The sequence below is a fragment of the Xyrauchen texanus genome, chromosome 4, assembly GCF_025860055.1.
Source record: "Xyrauchen texanus isolate HMW12.3.18 chromosome 4, RBS_HiC_50CHRs, whole genome shotgun sequence".
NCBI classification, from domain to species: Eukaryota; Metazoa; Chordata; class Actinopteri; order Cypriniformes; family Catostomidae; genus Xyrauchen; species Xyrauchen texanus.
Window position 1 is genome coordinate 17,321,531 of NC_068279.1, and position 19,276 is coordinate 17,340,806.

Below are 19,276 nucleotides of genomic sequence, written 5' to 3' on the forward strand. Positions count from 1 at the left end.
AAGTATCAATATTCTTCTTTGCCAATGTTTATATTTGGACCATTTGTGTATAGATTGTGGGTGTTGAACTCAGCAAAACTAATCTGATTTCCCATAAAAGTCCACCTGTTCTGAGACAGACGGCTGGTGGTAGACAGTGACCTGTGGAGTGCATCCCACCCGTTCCCTCTCAATGCACTCATACAACATCTGACATGATTTGCTCCTGAGTGCCGTAGTTGGCCAGACTGTTGCTTAATCAGTGCCTGTGTTTTGAATGAATATGTGGAAGAGAGAGGGAGAGACAAGGATGGAGAGAAGAAAGAGAAACAAAAATCACACATCCAGCATTTGGCTCAATTGTTCTTCTAATACACCTGAGGACTCTCCACAATGCCAAACCCCAGTGCCGAAAACACGACAACTCTCCCTTTCATAGCAACAGCACCGTAGCAACACACTTCACTGCTTCTAAGGCAATCCTTGGAGATTTAAGCAACACTTGGTTATTAAATGTGAAGTGTGATTTCTGCACCCCAAGCAGCACCAAACAAAACTGCTAAATTCATGATGGTTTTCAAACAGGTTTCCCAAACACGCCTATCACCCATTTTGCCTTGACATATGTCTGCCACAAATCAGCCAAGCAGGCAGTCCTTCCCAAAGGCACTTTAAAAGCCAAAGAATACTTCAGGTGTCCACGCTGTGAATCGCTCCACACATAGTATACGTGATGAAAAATTCATAATCAGTAAAGTCAGCAGGGCTCAAATTTTCTCAACAGGCAGACGTGGTCCTCATCTGAGCACATTGTTTGTGCATGCGCATGGCATTGACTATATTATATGAGTATCACAAAGCAGCTGTAATGGGCACATGTCGAACACATTCTTATTAGCTCACGGTCAGTAGAGCATACTATTAAAAGCAATGCGTCGACCGGGCAAGTAAACCCGATCAGTTCCCTTAGTGGCCATCTTGGCAATGCCCCCAGGCAACTATTTTCTAGCCATACAAGTACAGCTCCTTTTTATTTGAATGGAAAATCTTCCCCCAAAAAAGATTACATTATACAAAATATATAAAATCTGGAATACAATCAGACAACAATCGAGCAGGGCAAAGGCAAAATTGCTAAATAAGATCGGAGAGAATACACAAGACCGGCCTGGTTTTTCTAGCCCCTCAGCGGCTGATACATTTTTCACCCAGAGTATCAATCAAATTCTCAGTGGATCTGCTTATCCGACCTCCGCCACCATGGTGCATATTTTTTATACAGCCTACTCAAGTTGCTAAAACCAGAGGCTGAAGTACATCAATCTCCATGCTTCAATAATAAGACCGACATACACTTAAAATATGTCCATCTGACCATAACAGCTGCATTGAGGGGTACTGTAAATGTTTACAGGAGGAGTCTCAATTCTTGGAATGTTCCCAAAAGCTTCAGGCAACTTAGTGGGATAGTCACGGACAAAGAGCACAGCCAAAATCCAATGGCATAACATTTCTGAAATGCGCTCGCACATAGAACATCGACGGATTTATATACACAATGGAAAACAGTGCAATGATATTATATAGATGGAAATGTCATAACCACTGGTCATCTGAATTCGACAAGCATTTCAGATGTGGCAACCAGATCTGCCAAAGTTTGCTCTAGTAGAACAAAAAACAATATTTGTGATCTTTGTAAGATGAAACTAGAACTACATCATGTAATAAAAACTGAAAGACTTCATATTGGTATCATATTGAATAAATCCAATATTCTGTCAAGGGTTTCTCAGAAAGCTTTCACTCTAACAGAGCTTAAATGAAAAACAGGAAAGACCAAGCAGGCAATAAAAGATCCTGAAAGCAATAATACTGTACAAAAATCACTAAGACCCGTGGTGATAAAAGGCTGTTAAAAATAATCAAAGAATCTGGTTGGAGAAAGCAAAGCAACACATGGGCCAACAACAACTCTGGAATGTAACCGTATTGACAACAAAGGATTAGGAACTGAATGAGCTGTCACTACAAAACAAATTTGGTCAAACTCTGTAAACAAGCTGGGAAAATTTTAATCAGGGTTGGAAAGGGCAGCTTTGAACCACTGGCAGCTCTTAAATAACTTCAGTAAAGGCAACTCAATACAGTAACACTGGTCTTAATCCCACTCAAACACAATGGAAGAACATCTATATGCACTAATCTCATTGGTTGAGGTTGAAATGGAAAGCAGTCCATTCCCTTTGCCTTCTCTCCTTCCCCCTGCCTCCATCTACTGAAGAACCACAATGTGCAGTGGCAGCCAAAAGCGCAGCATCAACATCTATACAGAAAAGCCACAATGGACTCTAATTTTCCGCCCGAAAACAAGGCCCTCAAATTCAATCCATATTGAGGAGATTAAGAGGCTCTTCAGTGGCATTCCTGATCCACATGGCTCCAAGGTACTTGCCTCTCTCCAGTCTGAATGGGTTGAAATGCTGTGCCAAGGGGCTGGAGTACCTGTCCTCTAGCAGATACAGAAAATGCTGTCTAGTTTCAGTTTAGCATGCATCAATGACACATAATTCACATGGATTGAACTAAGAAATAGCTGGTTGAATCACTGCACTCAATTACTGGTTAGTTTGCATTAAAAGAGGCCTTTCGATTCTTTATAACAACACAGAAACTATATTAAATAAACCACGGAATGGAATAAATATCCCCTGAAATTCAAAATTTGGGGCAAATATGCTCTTGTGATTAATTTTATTCTAGGCCAAGTTATATATATTATCACATAAAAATATAGTTCATATTGATTTGACTGCAAATGGTCCCTTGATGGAAAACTGCATTTCTGATCCTGAAGGAAATGCATATTAACCTCACACATGCTTTGACCCTGAGATCTATTATGAGGCATTTTGGTACAGGAATAACTTTAGTTCCTCTTCAGCTTCCTATTTTAAGAAAACAGCTAAATGCGCCAGGTCTCCAAAATGGTGTTAACTTCCTTAATTTTCCTTGGTTCATTATTCAGATCCTTCTTTGAGACATTATTCACAAACAAAAGAGATTTCAATGCTGTGACTAATTCAGATTAGTTGCAGAAGTACTTCTGGGGAAAAAGCCATAATTGGATGATGATACAGCAGACTGAGAAATTGGCCTTCATAAATGTTTTGAATCACACCCTGTCATAGCCAAACCATTAAAAACCCATTAATCAAAATTGGAGCTTTGTGGCTTTTAGTCCATGTCTTTTAACTTTGAAGCCATCTGTATGCTAGCTAGTGTTCTTCTAAAAGTTGACAAAGCAAAGAGATACATGCCTTTAAAATATATTGTTCATTATTCTCTTCCAGGAAAACAGACCAAAATATTGATGATATATCTTGTATCATCAATACTGTACATACAAATCTTTGCTTAATTAAATACTACTAGAATGACAATGTCCCTTCCTTTTATAACACTTACCACTGACTAACAATTGCAACAGCATATCATTGTTTTGTTGGTTTGTGACAACTTGAGACTACTGTCTATTTAGAAAAGGACAAGCCCTTAGATATGTCCCACCCTAACTTTTTTCAGGTGATCGGGTATAGGACGCAAGCTTACTGAAGATGGAGATCTAAGAGGGTTGTGGAGTCTGGATTTACCTTCAAGGCTTGGAAGGCATGAAAGAGATCCTTACTCCCTGCCTGAGCATTATCTGCCCCTTGTGATCTGTTTGAAGGGTGCTGCAGGAAAGGCCTTGCATCAGTGAGCCTGTCCTGATCATTTCAATTCTCCAGGTTTGGCAGGGATGCTGAAATCATATGTAACCCTCTTCTTATCTTAGCTACTATATAAGCTATGATAGACAAGTGGAGAAAAGGGCGATGAACAGGTATTGTCTGCTTTTCGGATGGGTGAATTTTAATTGACATACCCCAAAAGACAAGCACATCAACTGTGGAAAACACATTTCATAATAGCACTATAAATAGTTACTATCACTCTAATTTAGAAACAGGATTCATTCATGGCTCCACTTTATGCTATAATCTCATTCAAAGCCCTGCATATAGCATATCACAGCTCAGGCAGGAAAATCAATTCAAACCTCATTCAGCGCCTCTTATTGTGGCACAGTCTGACATCTGACATCAGTCAAACAGGTATTTTCCAATCATTAACATGGAATTATAAAAACCAACTCAGGTGGAAAGGTGTTTTATATCTGCTTCCACAGCTAAAAGCTTTCAGCACTGGCCAACAGTTTTTTTTTCTATTTGTTAATTACGGAATAATTGCTTGAGATTCAAACCTCCACCCTTTTATTATCTTTACATAATTCATCTCAATGAAACTGGATAAATGTACTGATTTTGAGAAAAAAATGGCCCATTTTTCTCCAGAATGGAAGTCTTCAACAGCTATATCATTCTCAGTTTAAATAAGTATACTATACAAATGCTAAAAATAGACATACGCTAGTATTTTATCAGCAGGGGAGATTGTGTGCTAACATAACCTCTGCTTTAAGCTCAGAGGAGCTGATCTGACTGTGGAACAGTGAGAATAACTGACCCAATTCAGGCACAAAATGGGCGGGCAACTTTGCTATGGTTGGTTCAGTGTGAAAAGAATATTATGCATCCCTATTTATTCAATGCCAACACACACATTCAGTGGAAGAGATATGCTACTTAAGTACAGCATACAACCACGTGTGCAGTATAATATACAGTGAGTGTTAAACCCTGTTTTACATTATACTTTATTAAACTGATAGTTCTGGTCCTGATACTGGTCAAAATAGTAGTCCAGTTTTGTTAAAATACACAATATAGTAACAATTATGACATCAAACACCTATTCACCAAGCTGCTGTGTTGCTTGTGGCTAAAAACTACACCTAACACTATTTGACACTAAAAAGTAAATATTGAATGAAAAAATTGCTCCATAACAAAATATCCTTAAATCAAGATTTTTCTAATCAGTGCCTTCCTAACAGCACTTTTAGGAGGAAAACAAAAATAATTAACATCAATCATGGGGTATTTGGGGGTTAAGCTACTGGCACAGCACTACATGCTAATGCTAATGTGACAATTACTAATTATTCATTCATTTAGCAGATGATTGTGACCTACGTTATAATTGTTACACAAAAGGACACTCACCATGAAGCAACATGAGGTTAAGTGTCTTGCTCAAGGGCATGATGACAATAGGTCATAGATCGCTTCTTGTGGGGTTTGAGCTTACAAGCAGCCCAGGATGTTAGCCTCTTTTCGACACCACCCTCAACCGACATGATAAGCAAGGTAAGAAAGTAAACTGTGGCTTACACCCTTACAAAGATAGTACCCGAAAATGCTATAAGTTATCATCATGTATTACATCTGAAACCAATTACAGTGAATCCTTGCTAGACATTCAATCAACATTAATCTATATTATAACAGAACATAACCATAAACTTCAGACCTTAATTTACTCAAAATCCCTTGAAGGAATAGTTCCCCCCAAAATTAAAATGCTCTCATCATTTTCTCACTCTCATGCCATACCAGATGTTTATGACTGTCTTTCTTCTGCTGCACAAATCAAAGATTTTTAGAAAAATATCTCAGATCTGTAGGTCCATTTAATGAAAGTGAATGATGAACAGAACATTGAAGCTCCCAAAAAGCACATAAAGTCAGCATTAAAGTAATCCATAGGACTCCAGTGGATAATTCATGTCTTCAGAAGCAGTATGACAGGTGTGTGAGAGAAACAGATCAATATTTAAATCCTTTTTACTATAAATCTACACTTTCACTGCCACATTCTACTTTAGTTTTTGGCAATATACATTCTTTGTGCATATCACCACCTCTTGGCAGGGAGAAGAATTTATAGTAAAAAAAGACTTAAATCTTGTTCTGTTTCTTACCCACTCATATCATGCCACATCTGAAGATATAGATTTAACCACTGGAGTCATATGGATTACTTTTATATTGCCTTTATATGCTTTTTAGACCTTCAAAGCTTTGGTCACCATACACTTACATTGTATTGACCAACAGAGATGAAATATTCTTCAACAAATCTCTGTTATCTGTTCAGCAGAATAAAAGAAGGTCATACACATCTGGAATGGCATAATGAGTAAATGATGAAAGAATTTTCATTTTTGGGTGAACAAAGAATATGAAGCACCAATCAGAAGACACATTCTGACAGCTGTAATCATTTAACACAGAGCTCCAGTGGGAAAGCAAACTGGCTGGGAATGTCTGCACCTCAGAGGTGCAAGCATGTTACTCTGCATCCATTATTTATTCGAATTAGCTTTACATTTATTCTGATCTAGCAGCTCCAAAGAGCCTCCTCTCTGTTTTAACATAATCAAAGGAATGAGACATCCTTTATGTATCTGTGATGATTACATGTCAATATGTTAATATGTATTTCCAAGCAAGATACTTCAAAATGGTTTTCTACAATCGTGTTCTTTTTTTCAGAGGAGTGGACCGAGGAGACCAAAGCACATAAAAGGCTCGGAAAGCCATGCAGGAATAGAAAGTATTCAGGGGATGCTCCATTTGCCACATTGATTACAACAGAGCCAAACACAATACATTCCTACTACCACAATACTCCACTCACTATCTTGAGGACAGCATTAAATGTAGGAGGACAATAAAATAACTCAGAGCTAAAAATGAGCAAAAGAACACAATGCCTTTTCAATTTAACATGATGAAATGACGCTGAAGTAGCTGCAAGTTGGGTTCCTGCATCTTTCGTTTAGGCTGGAGGGAGTTTTAAAGGTTTAAAGTTTATAGAAAAATGAAAATTGTGTCATCATTTATTCACCCTCATTTCGATCCAAACCCAAATAACCTTTCGTCCTTGGAACACAAAATGAGGAATAGTTCACTCAAAATGAAATTCTGTCAGAATATATTTTCAAGTACATCTTGGCCATTGTTTTCATAAGCTATTGTATGGCTTAAGCTGACTTGGAATACAGTGCAAACTTGGAATACAGTAACATGGACCCCTTTTCTGATCCTTTTGTTTGTTTATTTTCCCCTCATTTTGATGCTTGACAGCCCCAGTTCTCATTCACTCATATATGTATATTAAGAGTGGCCAGGATATTCTCAGAAATTCCACATATGTGTTTTACTGAAGAAAGAAAGTGGATTAACAATTAGTTTCATTTTAGGGTGAACTTGAACGCAGAGCTTGCTACATGTTTGACTAAGGTAAGAGCATGGAGGAAAGGATAAGTGTGTGACTCACGGTGGCAAGCCAAGCAAGACTAATGCAGGGCAAGCAGGGCACGAGAGGTCATTAGCGCTGTCCCTCAGCACTGCCATTCCCAGAGTTTATGGTCTCAATTTTCTTCAGTTATAAATGTATGTGTTGACATAGGAGAGAGATGTGGAGGTGTGTGGGATAAACTCTTTTCAGACTTTGGTAATACAAACCAGTACAGCACAGTAAGATCTCTCTGCTCTCCTTTAAAGCAGGGTGAGCAGATGTAGTGGAATTGGCTGAGTGGTGGGCATGATGGAGGGGAACTGAAGGTCTGTGAACTGTATTTGTATAACTCTGAAAACTTCAGTGTGGCCTCTATCTTGCTTGTGTCTGCTTTTTAAGGAAAAATATTGCCGTTTGCCTCTTGAAATCTGTGCTTGACAAATCCACACTGCATCCTTACTCTGCCCCTTCTTCATACCCACATAAATGCAACGCACACACAAAAGGCACATTCTCAACTTTTAATTTTGGAAAACCAATTTTGGATTGCCTCGCTGTGGGTTACCAACAATAGGCTGAGAGAAAAATATAACCTACATCTCTGTGTTCAAAGAGGCTATAATGCCATTTGAAGGTCAGAAACAATCAAGTACAGAAATTCAAAAAGCATATGGTGAGGTGGAGGGGACTTTCTGTGCTGGTAAGAGAATGCTTGTTATATATGGCACCGATTGATTTTCATCTCAAGGTTTTTCTTCAGTGTTATTACAACATCAAAACTTTTGTCTGTATTTGACAGCAGACATAAAAGTTATCATTATCTCTTTCTTCAAACCAGGAAAACAAACAATACATGATGTACCTCGCATCAAAGATACCGACCTTCAAAGAAATCAAATGCTTGAAGAATTAAAGAAAATAATAGAGTACTAGATTTCTATGTTGGCTTAAATCATTGTTACACTGAAAAGGTGGCACAAAAGTTGCATCTGAAGTGGCATAGTGTATATACCAAGAAAAGGTATACAAATATTTTTTAAGCAGGAACAGAGCAGCCTTAACTCTGCTATGTAAAGATGCCTTAAGTAGTGCTTGTCCATGTAAAAAGTTGCCACCATTATGCTTTGGTGTTATGAACGAATGTTACACTTCTATAGCACATTTCTGACACTACACTCAAAGTGCTTTACAAAGTGAGGACTCTCCTCATCCATCAACATGCCCAAGTTAAAAAAAAAAAAGAGCGCCTCTCAAGTCTCAGTGATATTCTGGTCTCTAGACATGGCTCGAGTCCCTACTTCAATGCAAGTCTACTGGATACATATATGTATATATATATATATATATATACATATACATATATACACATATACATATACATATACATATATATATATATATATATATATATATATATATATATATATATTCTTTTTTTGTCTTGTTTTATCATCTACAAGATGATAAATCACAAGTCAGATCACTTAGAAATGTAATAGCACACTTCACCTCAACAAACCACATGATTTGAAGCAAGGCAAGCCTGTCCAATGAACAAATAAAAGAATGTTAGCTCAGCCAAGACAGCCAGAGTCACACATCTAGTTGAGGTTCATTAAGCAACTCTTTAAGGAGCGTCAAAGCTGTGCCTTGCACTATTGTTCTATCTGAACCCCAGTGAGAACAAATGGCTAATACATTTAGAGCAGAAAATGATGGCACGATGGAGTAACAATACTGTACAAATGGACCTAACAGGGTATGACAGTTTCCCCCAACAGATCTACTCCGCTCTATTGTTAAACCCATGTGGACTATTTTTTTTAAGCATTGTGGAAAACCTTCTGTAAAACTAGCCTACAGAGTAAATTCAGACAACTGTAATGAACTTATGATGAGTTCTTGAGAAGAGGCGAGTGATGAGAGAAGGTTGAGTCTAAAATATACATAGAAATGAGAAGTAATGTCCAGTTGGTCAGTGTAACAACATCATGATCATGATTACTCTCCATAAGATGGCCTCCATTACTAACAACAGTAATGCAATGTCTTTAAATTAATATATTTACTATAATATACTATAATATTTTCTATAATTAATTTAATTATTATATACTGAATTATCTTTATTTGGGAGCCATTTTAGCAAAAAATGACAAAAACATGACAAAGCTGTTGATATGCCCAGTAAATCAGACATATTAGAATTGTTTTCTATAGACAATTGTAATGGACAGATGTGTAACTTTTCAGTAAGGAAAATTAACAACTGGGATTGATTATATTATTGATGTCAAGTAAAAAAAAAAAAAAAGTAAGTTATTTCTTCCTATTGTGGTATAATAATCCACGCATATGAGTTGTGGTGGTGTAGTGGACTAAAGCACATAACTGTTAATCGGAAGGTCGCTGGTTCGAGCCCCACAGCCACCACCATTGTGTCCTTGAGCAATAAACTTAACTCCAGATTGCTCCAGGGGGATTGTCCCTATAATAAGTGCACTGTAAGTTGCTTTGGATAGTCGCTTTCTGCCAAATGCATAAATGTAAATGTAAATGCATCAAAATCGATTGGTAAATTTCTTTCTCTGAATGAGCTTGAGTATTTTCAAATGTAACAAATCAGAAAGAATTATATTCTCAGAAAAGAGTGTTTTTGCCAACTACAATGTAATGAACTAAATTGGGGTTTATAACTTCAGTGCTACATGTTTACAGTTACCGCTCAACTATAAAATGTTGGCATAGCACAAACAGAAAAACATCAAGGAAAACACCGTTAGCACTAATCTGTCATGCCCATCTGTGGTGCCTACACCACACTAAAGAGCTGTCAGAAGACATCATTAATCCCTCAAGACTATCGCTGACAGATGGCATGATGGAGAACCAGCAAGCCAGTTTTTCACTAAGCGGAGACAGCTTTCACAGATTCATTTCTAATGAACAGGTTCAGAACTGATTAGAATGAAGCTGGTTCTGGATCAGGATGTAAAGAAAGACCTTTACCAAGAGCTCAGGGTCAATGCTCAACCCCTAAACCCCACCTTTCACAAACTATTTGAGCACATCAAGATGGATAAATCTCTTGAAAAAAGCTACAGATGTAACCAAAAAGTTGCACAAATCGCCTTTATCCACCTCTCATCCGGAGGCCTTGTGGTTTGTTTTAGTCCAACACAATATTCCAGATGCTAGGAGGAAGGATGAGGGCGGGGTTTAAGGGACATGACCTCGCTCTCTGGGCCTCTTACCTTATCAGGGCGCTAAGGTTGGGAAGGGGGCAGAATGTAGTCTATACATAACCATCTGTGAGGCTTCAAGACCTTTGAATGGCTTTAGCAAGGACAAGTGTGAACTGAGGAACAAAAGGAAGTAATGGAAAGTATGGGATGGGGGACAGAGCGGGTGAAATTAACTTTTAACATTTAAGCTCTTAATCGATCTATGCAGCCAATGGCGGGATAATGTCTTCTAAAGACAGAGAGCAAAGGTAGTCTATCAATCCCTGTATGTCTGAGGGGATTTCTCAGTAAAGCACATCGAGTAAGATGTTTATATACAGCATATCTACCCTCAACAGCACCCTTGTTGTATAAATATTTCAATGCGGCTGAAAACATAAAAATCTATTATGGCGTGCACATCAGTCTTGCTTTCCCGTGTGGATAATTCTTCATCCTCTCTCTCTCTCTCTCTCTCTTTCAGGCTGCAACGATCGTCTGATCCGGCCCAGGCTGTGTATGCATGTGTATTTCTGTTGATGGGCAGAAAAGTACTGAACTAACGCAACAAAAGCAAACACACAGTGGTACAATGCCGTCCGCCAGCATCCAGTGTGCCAATGTCATTAATCATGAGATCCAGGCGCAGAGGGCTCTTCATCAAGTCCTGTTGCCATGGCAGATCCAACAAAAGTGTCATTGTGGAAGTGGGGGCGTGGTCGAGCACCAGCTTGTGAATGGAGAGCGAGATTGGGAGATGAGAAAGGTAAGGATCATCACCTGTCAATGATTGTCTCTAACAGCTGTTTGTCATTGCATTGAGAGTTTTAGACAGATTAAAGGGTGAGCCAGATGCCAGTGAGGGGAGAGAGAGCTACCACTCACACACAGAGACTCGTGTGCATGTCAATACAGTGAAGTTTATTGCTGTTGAAATATTTGTGTTGGAACTCGCCGACTCCAGCTTCCTCCTTGTACCTCCATCACAACTTGTCACAAAACAGTCACATATGCACCTTTCCCTCTTTTCCTATGGCCTCACTGGCTGGCTGCCAGCCAATTACAGTCGTTATTTAAATTAAGGAATAACTTACACAAATACTGCTTCACACAAGAACTTTTTCACATACTTTACACAAATACACTCTTTGACCTTGCCCAACCTGTTCACTCATGATTCCTCTCTTATAAACACACATAAGGACAAAACAAAAATCCTCTAATGCTTTCTTTGTCAGTCTTTCTGTCAAAGCTGAGAGTGAAAGGATACACCAGAACTGAATATAGGAGAACCCAAGCAATCTGAGGCTGAGCAATTAATCACATTTTATTTTCAATTATGATTTTGGCTTCCAACTATTATGAAAACAATATAATCAAGATAAAATGTTTATTGTGTCACATTTTCCATTTTGCTTTAAATCTTTAAAAGCATCCTTTATTAAAGTTCAAATAAAAGGAAGTGCATTATGAAGATAAACTCATGAGTTGCATGAAGTGACCGGAGAAGAGATCGAATCTTCTCCCATTTATGAACACTCTGGCGCGGGGACGCACTTCACTCGAGCGCATTTGCTGCAGCTAGATTATAACATGGTGGCTTGTGACATAGTGAATCATAATATAGGCATCATGTTCACTGTGGAAACTTATCATGAAGGAAATCTGTGATACGCAGCACTGTTAAAAGAGAAAGCTTGTTTTTAGTGAGTTAAAGGTGGATCGAAGTAAAAATAAAGGTGAGAGAGTGTAGTCTTAGCCCATTACACAGTCTATATATTCTTTTTTGGCTTGTTTTCCAAAATAATATCTAAAACTCCTTTAAAACATTTACTTTTGGACCTATACTGCAGTAGAAAAAAATAGTTATCTGAGAATGTTGAATACAATATTTAATCAGGGCTCGGCATAAACGCTTGTCCAGGACAAGCATTTTTTTACAAGGGGCAAGAGAAAGAGAATTTTACCTGCCCGACTGGACAAGCAGAGTGATTAAAATATCAATAACGGAAAACTATTTGTGATAGCCTAGGCCTGTGTCACTTATTAGAAAGTGTATATTCTTATTCTGCTGTTGAAAGTAATCCAGAGCATGTAATTTTATAATTGGTTAGCGATCTAGTAAGAGCTGCACCCTGTTTGATTGACAGGCGGCATATTTGTGTGTACTGACTGCTCGGCATATTTGTGTGTACTGACTGCTCAACATACATGTGTGTTCCAAAAATGCTCACGCTAATGTGTGCTTGAACTGCCAAAATGCCCATCTTGGAGAGGTATTCATGTAAGCACAATGAGTTATGTCTAAAGTGAACAAAAACAGCAGAAAAAGGCAGATTTGTATTAAAATGTCTTGTAAGTGTAAATGTAAGCTACAAAACCTGCTGCCATCTAATGTGTCATAATAATAAACCAACCATAATAAGAAAACGAGAAAACACTCACTGCTCTTGACTGGGTAACTTAAGTAGCTTTAAAAATTATTAATGTATTATAATCATATAGTAAATTTGATGCATTTCATTCTGAATGTTTACTTGAATCCTTGATAGCCAACTGCTGTTAAAAACTTTTAAAGCTGTAAAAAAGCACTGAATTGGGGCCTAGGTAGCTCAGCGAGTTAAGACGCATGCCGAGTGACTCCAGCCAGGTCTCCTAAGCAACCAAATTTTCACGGTTGCTAGAGAGGGTAGAGTCACATGGGGTAACCTCCTCGTGGTCACTATAATGTGGTTCTGACTCTCAGTGGTGTGCGTGGAGAGATGTGCGTAGGTGCCGCAGAGAATAGCGTGAAGCCTCCGCAGTAACGCGCTCAACAAGCCATGTTATAATAATATGCGCGGATTGACGTCTCAGATGCGAAGGCAACTGAGATTCGTCCTTCGCCACCCGGATTGAGGCGAGTCACTACGGCACCACAAGGACTTAAGAGCGCATTGGGAACTGGGCCTTCCAAATTGTTGAGCAAATCGGAGAAAATAATAAAAAAATAAAAAATAAAGCTGATTTTTCTTAACATGTATTTTTTGTCCCATTATTTTTTACCTATTTATATGAATTGCTGTTTATTGTTATTTTATTTCTGTCTGTTTACTAGTCTTGAATAATTACTTGAGAACATGAAATAATTCTGCCATAATTAACATATTCGTTGGTGTTATTATTTGTTGTGGTTTTGAAGCTGGTATTGAGAATCGACAAATTTCACTATACCGACTACAGACATTTTGGTATTGTGATAATGTATAGCCTTTATTATACATGGTAGATCTTGCTGCAATAACATGATGAAAAAGTAGATCTCATTCCATAGAGCTATGAGCACCCCTGCTGTAAATGATAGCAATTGAGGCTTTCCTTTATTTAACTACTATATGTAACATAAAATAATTATCATATGACAATAGCCTTCTCCCCTACCCAGTGCAGTTTACATTTCAAGTTCAAGGAAATCCACTGTTAAAAAGTAAAAAAATAAATAAATAAATAAAGATAAATAAATGCATGATGATGTCAAAGTTAATGAGTAATTGTATTCTCAATTTTGACCAAAATAGTGATTATAATTTTTGCCAGAATAAGCAGCCCTATTGGGCTATTCCGACTAATCCCGTGTCTTCGCCTGTTATCCTCCAGGATGGAGGCACTGTGTTTGGTTCTTGATCAGAGTCTCCCCTCCTACACTCTATGTTTACCGACAGGATTGTTATGGTGCAATCAGTTCAATCTAAACTAATATGTTTTTCACAAGCATCCATACAAACAAGTGGAAAAAACACACCAAATAAACAGAACACATAGGCTGAGTAAAGAGCTTTGTTGTGGTGGTGGTGTGGCTAAGTGGTTAAAGAGCTGAGTTGACTGTAGGTTCAAACACCATAAGAAGCAATTCAAGAGCTACTGCCCCCCCCCCGGCACTTACTACATTAAATCTATTTAAGGGGAGAATATCTTTTGCAATCAGTGCAGAGTATTAATCCGACACAGAACAATCTCAATAAGTGTGATAGTATTAACATTTATCAGATAAATTTACACTGAATATAACTAATAAATGTAATTTATATAACAGAGCCCAGCACATAGTGTCGAACAGCAGAATTTAATTAAATATTTCACTACAAAAAGAGAGACACAAATGAATCAGCAAATTGTTTAAATGAACAGGTTCATTACATTTACTCTCCAAATTAACTGATTCACCATACACCCACACTCAAACAAACCAAATAATTGGCTTAACATGGCATACACAGTGAAGATCTTGCAAAAATGTTTCTGAGATAAATGAATGAGCATTATATGCCTTTAAAGGGATATATACTATAAAAAAATTTAAATTTATGTCAACAAGACATCAGCTCATTAACACATAAGTTTCTCTATTAACACTTTTGGAAATGGCTAACTGAGTGAGTAGGAGAACAGATATCCATCTGAGAAGGTGTCTGACTGAATAAGATTGAGTGGGCTGGCAAGAAGCAGAGGCAGTTCGGCGGGTGTTATACAGGGGTCAGCTGGTGCTGCTCTATGTATGTATATATATATATGTGCATGTGTGTGTGCGTGCGTGTGTGTGTGTGTGTGTGTGTGTGTGTGTGTGTGTGTGTGTGTGTGTGTGTGTGTGTGTGTGTGTGTTGCAAGATCTATATCGGGCATGCAGTCAGCCTGCCAAATGATTTACTGGACAGTGCAATGTGATGGATCTTCTGATAGTACGTCAAGCTTTTACAGCATGTACAATTAACACAGGTACCCGAGAGCCAATACAAGTCGGCCTCAGCTGCTAATAGAAAATAAGACTGCAATTTGTTGGCTATGGCTAGAATAGTTGGGGCTTAACTCCCCTGATGCAGTAACTACAGTACACATTTTGTTAAACAATAACTTCGACTATGATCTGTCCTGTAACAGACAGGTTTGGTTCAACTATGCTCAGATTCAGAGACAATTATTGTGAAAATAGCAGTAACTGCAAAATACATGCTATAAAGTAACTTTCTGAATTTTGTGCAGTATAGTGTTCCTGTAGCTCAAATGGTTGAGCATGGTGCTAGCAATGCCAAGGTTAGAGGTTCGATTTGCAAGAAACGCTGTAAAGGGAATATAAACGAGCAAGGAGGAGGCGAGAACCGGCTTGATAATATAAATAATAGTTTAATGATAAACTTAAACCAACGACACAAACACGGACATGACGGTCAGCTGACCGTAAACGATCTCTCTCGTCGCACCACCTTCCGCAGTCAGCCTTTATCACTCTTGGAGGCTTAATTAGCCTGATAAGGGACCGGGTGTGTGTAATCAGAACTCGGCCCCGCCCTCCTGTCACATTCGCACATAGTAATACAAATAAATCTAGCCAATAGCTTTAATAAATATAAATCAAAAGTTTGGGATAAAAAAATGGCAGAGTTCGTGAATCAGTGCGGAAGGGCAAATTATCCATAAAGGCATAACCACTTCCACAGCGCTGGCACTCCTGACACCTCAAAAAGCAGATAGGTTCTGGTATGTCCTGATATGGTCAGCTAAAGTGGGACATCTGCATCCTCTTCACCATGCTCTCATAAACCAACCCTGCCCAACAGACCCGATAGTCTGGCAAAGCAGACAACAATCAGACTCTACCTGGGGGCCTGTAGCACCACCTACCCCATTACCAGGAGTTCATGAGGGTAAATGACATTTTCTGCCCCATTCACAACCACAATTCAGCTTCTTCTGCTCTTATGTCTTCAAATACCAATCCACGCCATGGTACAGTGAATGGAAAATGCGTTACAAAAGATAGGTCTTCCCAGACAGGAAGGTGAATGAAGAGGAATAGAAAGAACTGCAAAGCTAATGGGGGTTGAAGTAGTTCAACAGAGTCTACACAGCCAAATTTTCCCAAAAAAGAGTCACATTTCTTGTGTAAATACTAGAAAATGTTCAAGTGAAAATCACATATTTACTCTGTGGAGTATCAAGTATCATACAACTTCAGCCAAAGCCGATAGTCTCTCAGCCTACATGAAATGTAAATGGTTATTTGAAAATAAAATAATTTATCTGTCTGCACAGTTGTCTGGCAGTTTTGTTGAGGCTAAATCTCTTTTGCAGTAATGGCACTGCCATCTCTACTGAAGTATTTATATTTAACTCAGACTTGGGCAGGCTGATTCACCCCATGGTAATTGAGGGCTGAGAACGTTAATCTTAGCTGGATGAGAAGTCGTTGTAACGCAGCCAAAGTGCATGTCGATTAAGGAAAGACATTGCAAATTTTTCCTTCTCTGTTGACTGCAACACATGTACACATGAATGGATTTCACCTATAAAGACATAAGTGACCTCAAACTCAAGACTCATTGCAATGAGTCAGATGAAGTGTGTCCATCATAGAGGTAGACCGAAAACAGTTTTACATATTAATTGGTGCCGAACAGTTGTTTTTTTGGAACATTTTGGATGTATGCCGGTAGTTTCTAATAGTTTATTTTTTTAGTACTCATTTTTATATTACTCATCAATAAACCTCATTTAGTGATATATACACAGATCTGGAAAAAATTAAGAGACCACTCCAAATGTTTCTTAAATCAGCATCTCTACATGTATGGCAGCCATTCCATTCCAGTGTCTGTTAAATTCCTGCTTAAATTTTTGAGCCAGGAGTGGCAAAAAATAAATAAAATAAATAAATAAATCACCCAACAGCAATGTGAAAGACTGGTGGAAAGTGTGCAAAGATGCACGGAAGCTGTGATTGAAAATCAGGGTTATCCACCAAATATTGATTTCTTGAACTCTTCCCAAGTTAAAACATTAGCATAGTGTTGTTTAAAAATGAATATGAATTTGTTTTCTTTGCATTATTCAAACACTGCATCTTTTTTGTTATTTTGATCAGTTGTCACTTTCTGCAAATAAATGCTCTAGAAGACAATATTTTTATTTGGAATTTGGGATAAATGTTGTCAGTACATTATAGAATGAAACAAAAACAAAAATTTTACTCAAACACATACCTATAAACAGTAAATCCAACATTTGGAGTGAACTCTTTTGCCAGAGCTGTATACTGTATAAAATATATATAGAGCATTAATTATCTTGAACTAGAATTGTATTTCATTGATGGCTACAATGGATGATAGGAAGAATTTAAATTAGAATTTAAAATCAATTTCAAGTAACATTTTCTAAATGGGGCCCCGGGTTGTTCGGTTGCATGGGGCATCAGAAATCGTAAACACGCCCCTGACCTCTAGTCCAAAAGTCGGTGGTCTAGAGGCACAGCAAAGCAGTAAATATAAAGAATGCGAGTACAAAGTCATAGTATATCAAGGGATATCAGAAGTACTTCTGTATAGTAAATACTTTTAATACTAAAATAAAAATAACAACACTGGTCTCTCCATTATCAATAGAAAATCATTTTGACTTGAGGACAAAGAATACATTCGTTTTTCGCATGACACTACTTCTCGTGAAGAGTGCACGGAACACAAATTTTGTCATCCGCACTGAAAGAGTCCCACAAAGCAGTCATAGTGCACATGTACCAAATGTCTGTATGGGCTTGCAGTCAAAAGAGTACACTTTGAAAGGCTGAATGCTCAACTGTTCGAGATGGAACAGCATGCGAAAAACAAAGTAAAACTTAGCCTTCAATTTGGTACCTGTATGTCATTGTCATTTAACATTTAAATGAACAACTTGAATGTATTTTTCCAAAACATTCCACTTTTTAAGTAATGGAGTGTTCAATAGAATATTCGTATTCGCTGTGGTATCGAACTTGGCCTTGCGAATTGTGAAATTATACGGATGCTGAACACGGAAATACTGTTACTGTGACAACCCAAGTACATACACACTATTAATTGCTCTCTACGTGATATATATATATGCGTAATAACTGTCCAACCTTGCACATTCTTATGCCATTGAATGAATTAATGTTACATCTATATTGCTCTTTTCTGACATCACACTCTAAGCATTTCACACAGTGAAAAAGGGACTCTCCTCAACCACCACCAGTGTGCAGCATCCACCTGGATGATGCGACGGCAGCCATAGTGTGCCAGTACGCTCACCACACACCAGCTATTGGCGGAGAGGAGAGAGTGGAGTGATTAAGCCAATTCATGAAAGAGGTAGAAATTTGGCCAGGAGACCGGAGTTACACCCCTACTCTTTTCGAGACGTGTCCTGGGATTTTTAATGACCACAGAGAGTCAGGACCTCGGTTTAACGTCTCATCCAAGGGACGGAATGACACGGTTGTCTTCTGGGAAAACGTCTTTAGAAATTCCCCTCGCTTAGACAAACAGTGATAGAAAAAGCACATTCCTTGACCTTCTCGTTGCTTTGCCAGGCAATGTGGTAGCTCCAAAACAAAGGGAACAAATAGTTGGTGACCACTGATAAGTCCAGAACTACGGGGGAAGTAAATAATCTATTCTGGCTTCTTCTTAAGGAAAAACTTTCAACAATTTCACTTTGTTCAATTTCCATGTATTCCATCTGTTTTTCTTTTCCTAATCAGTTCTATTCTTACTTTTCTTTTCTAAATCAGATTTTCCTTTTTCCTTGCACAGTATATAGGCTTAATTGTGTTTGTGTGCTACTTAACATTATTATAATGTTTTTTGGCATTGTTGTCCTCCAAATTGTATCCAAATTAAAAACAATTATCTTTTGGAATAGATGTGTAATGAAAGCACTACATAAAACGGACCACATTGAATGTTGACACTTAACAGCATGCAACTGCAAAAGTATTGCTCTCAATTCTGGAGAGGATATTCTATAGCAAAACATAGACAATGTCAGGT

At 38.1% G+C, this 19,276-nt stretch overlaps 1 protein-coding gene across 7 annotated transcripts in view; it reads right to left on the minus strand.

The window, feature by feature from the left end:
* Positions 1–19,276, minus strand: part of LOC127638926 (splicing regulator ARVCF-like) — a 240,378-nt gene that overhangs the window by 112,498 nt on the left and 108,604 nt on the right. The gene's annotated exons all lie outside the window — the stretch shown is intronic.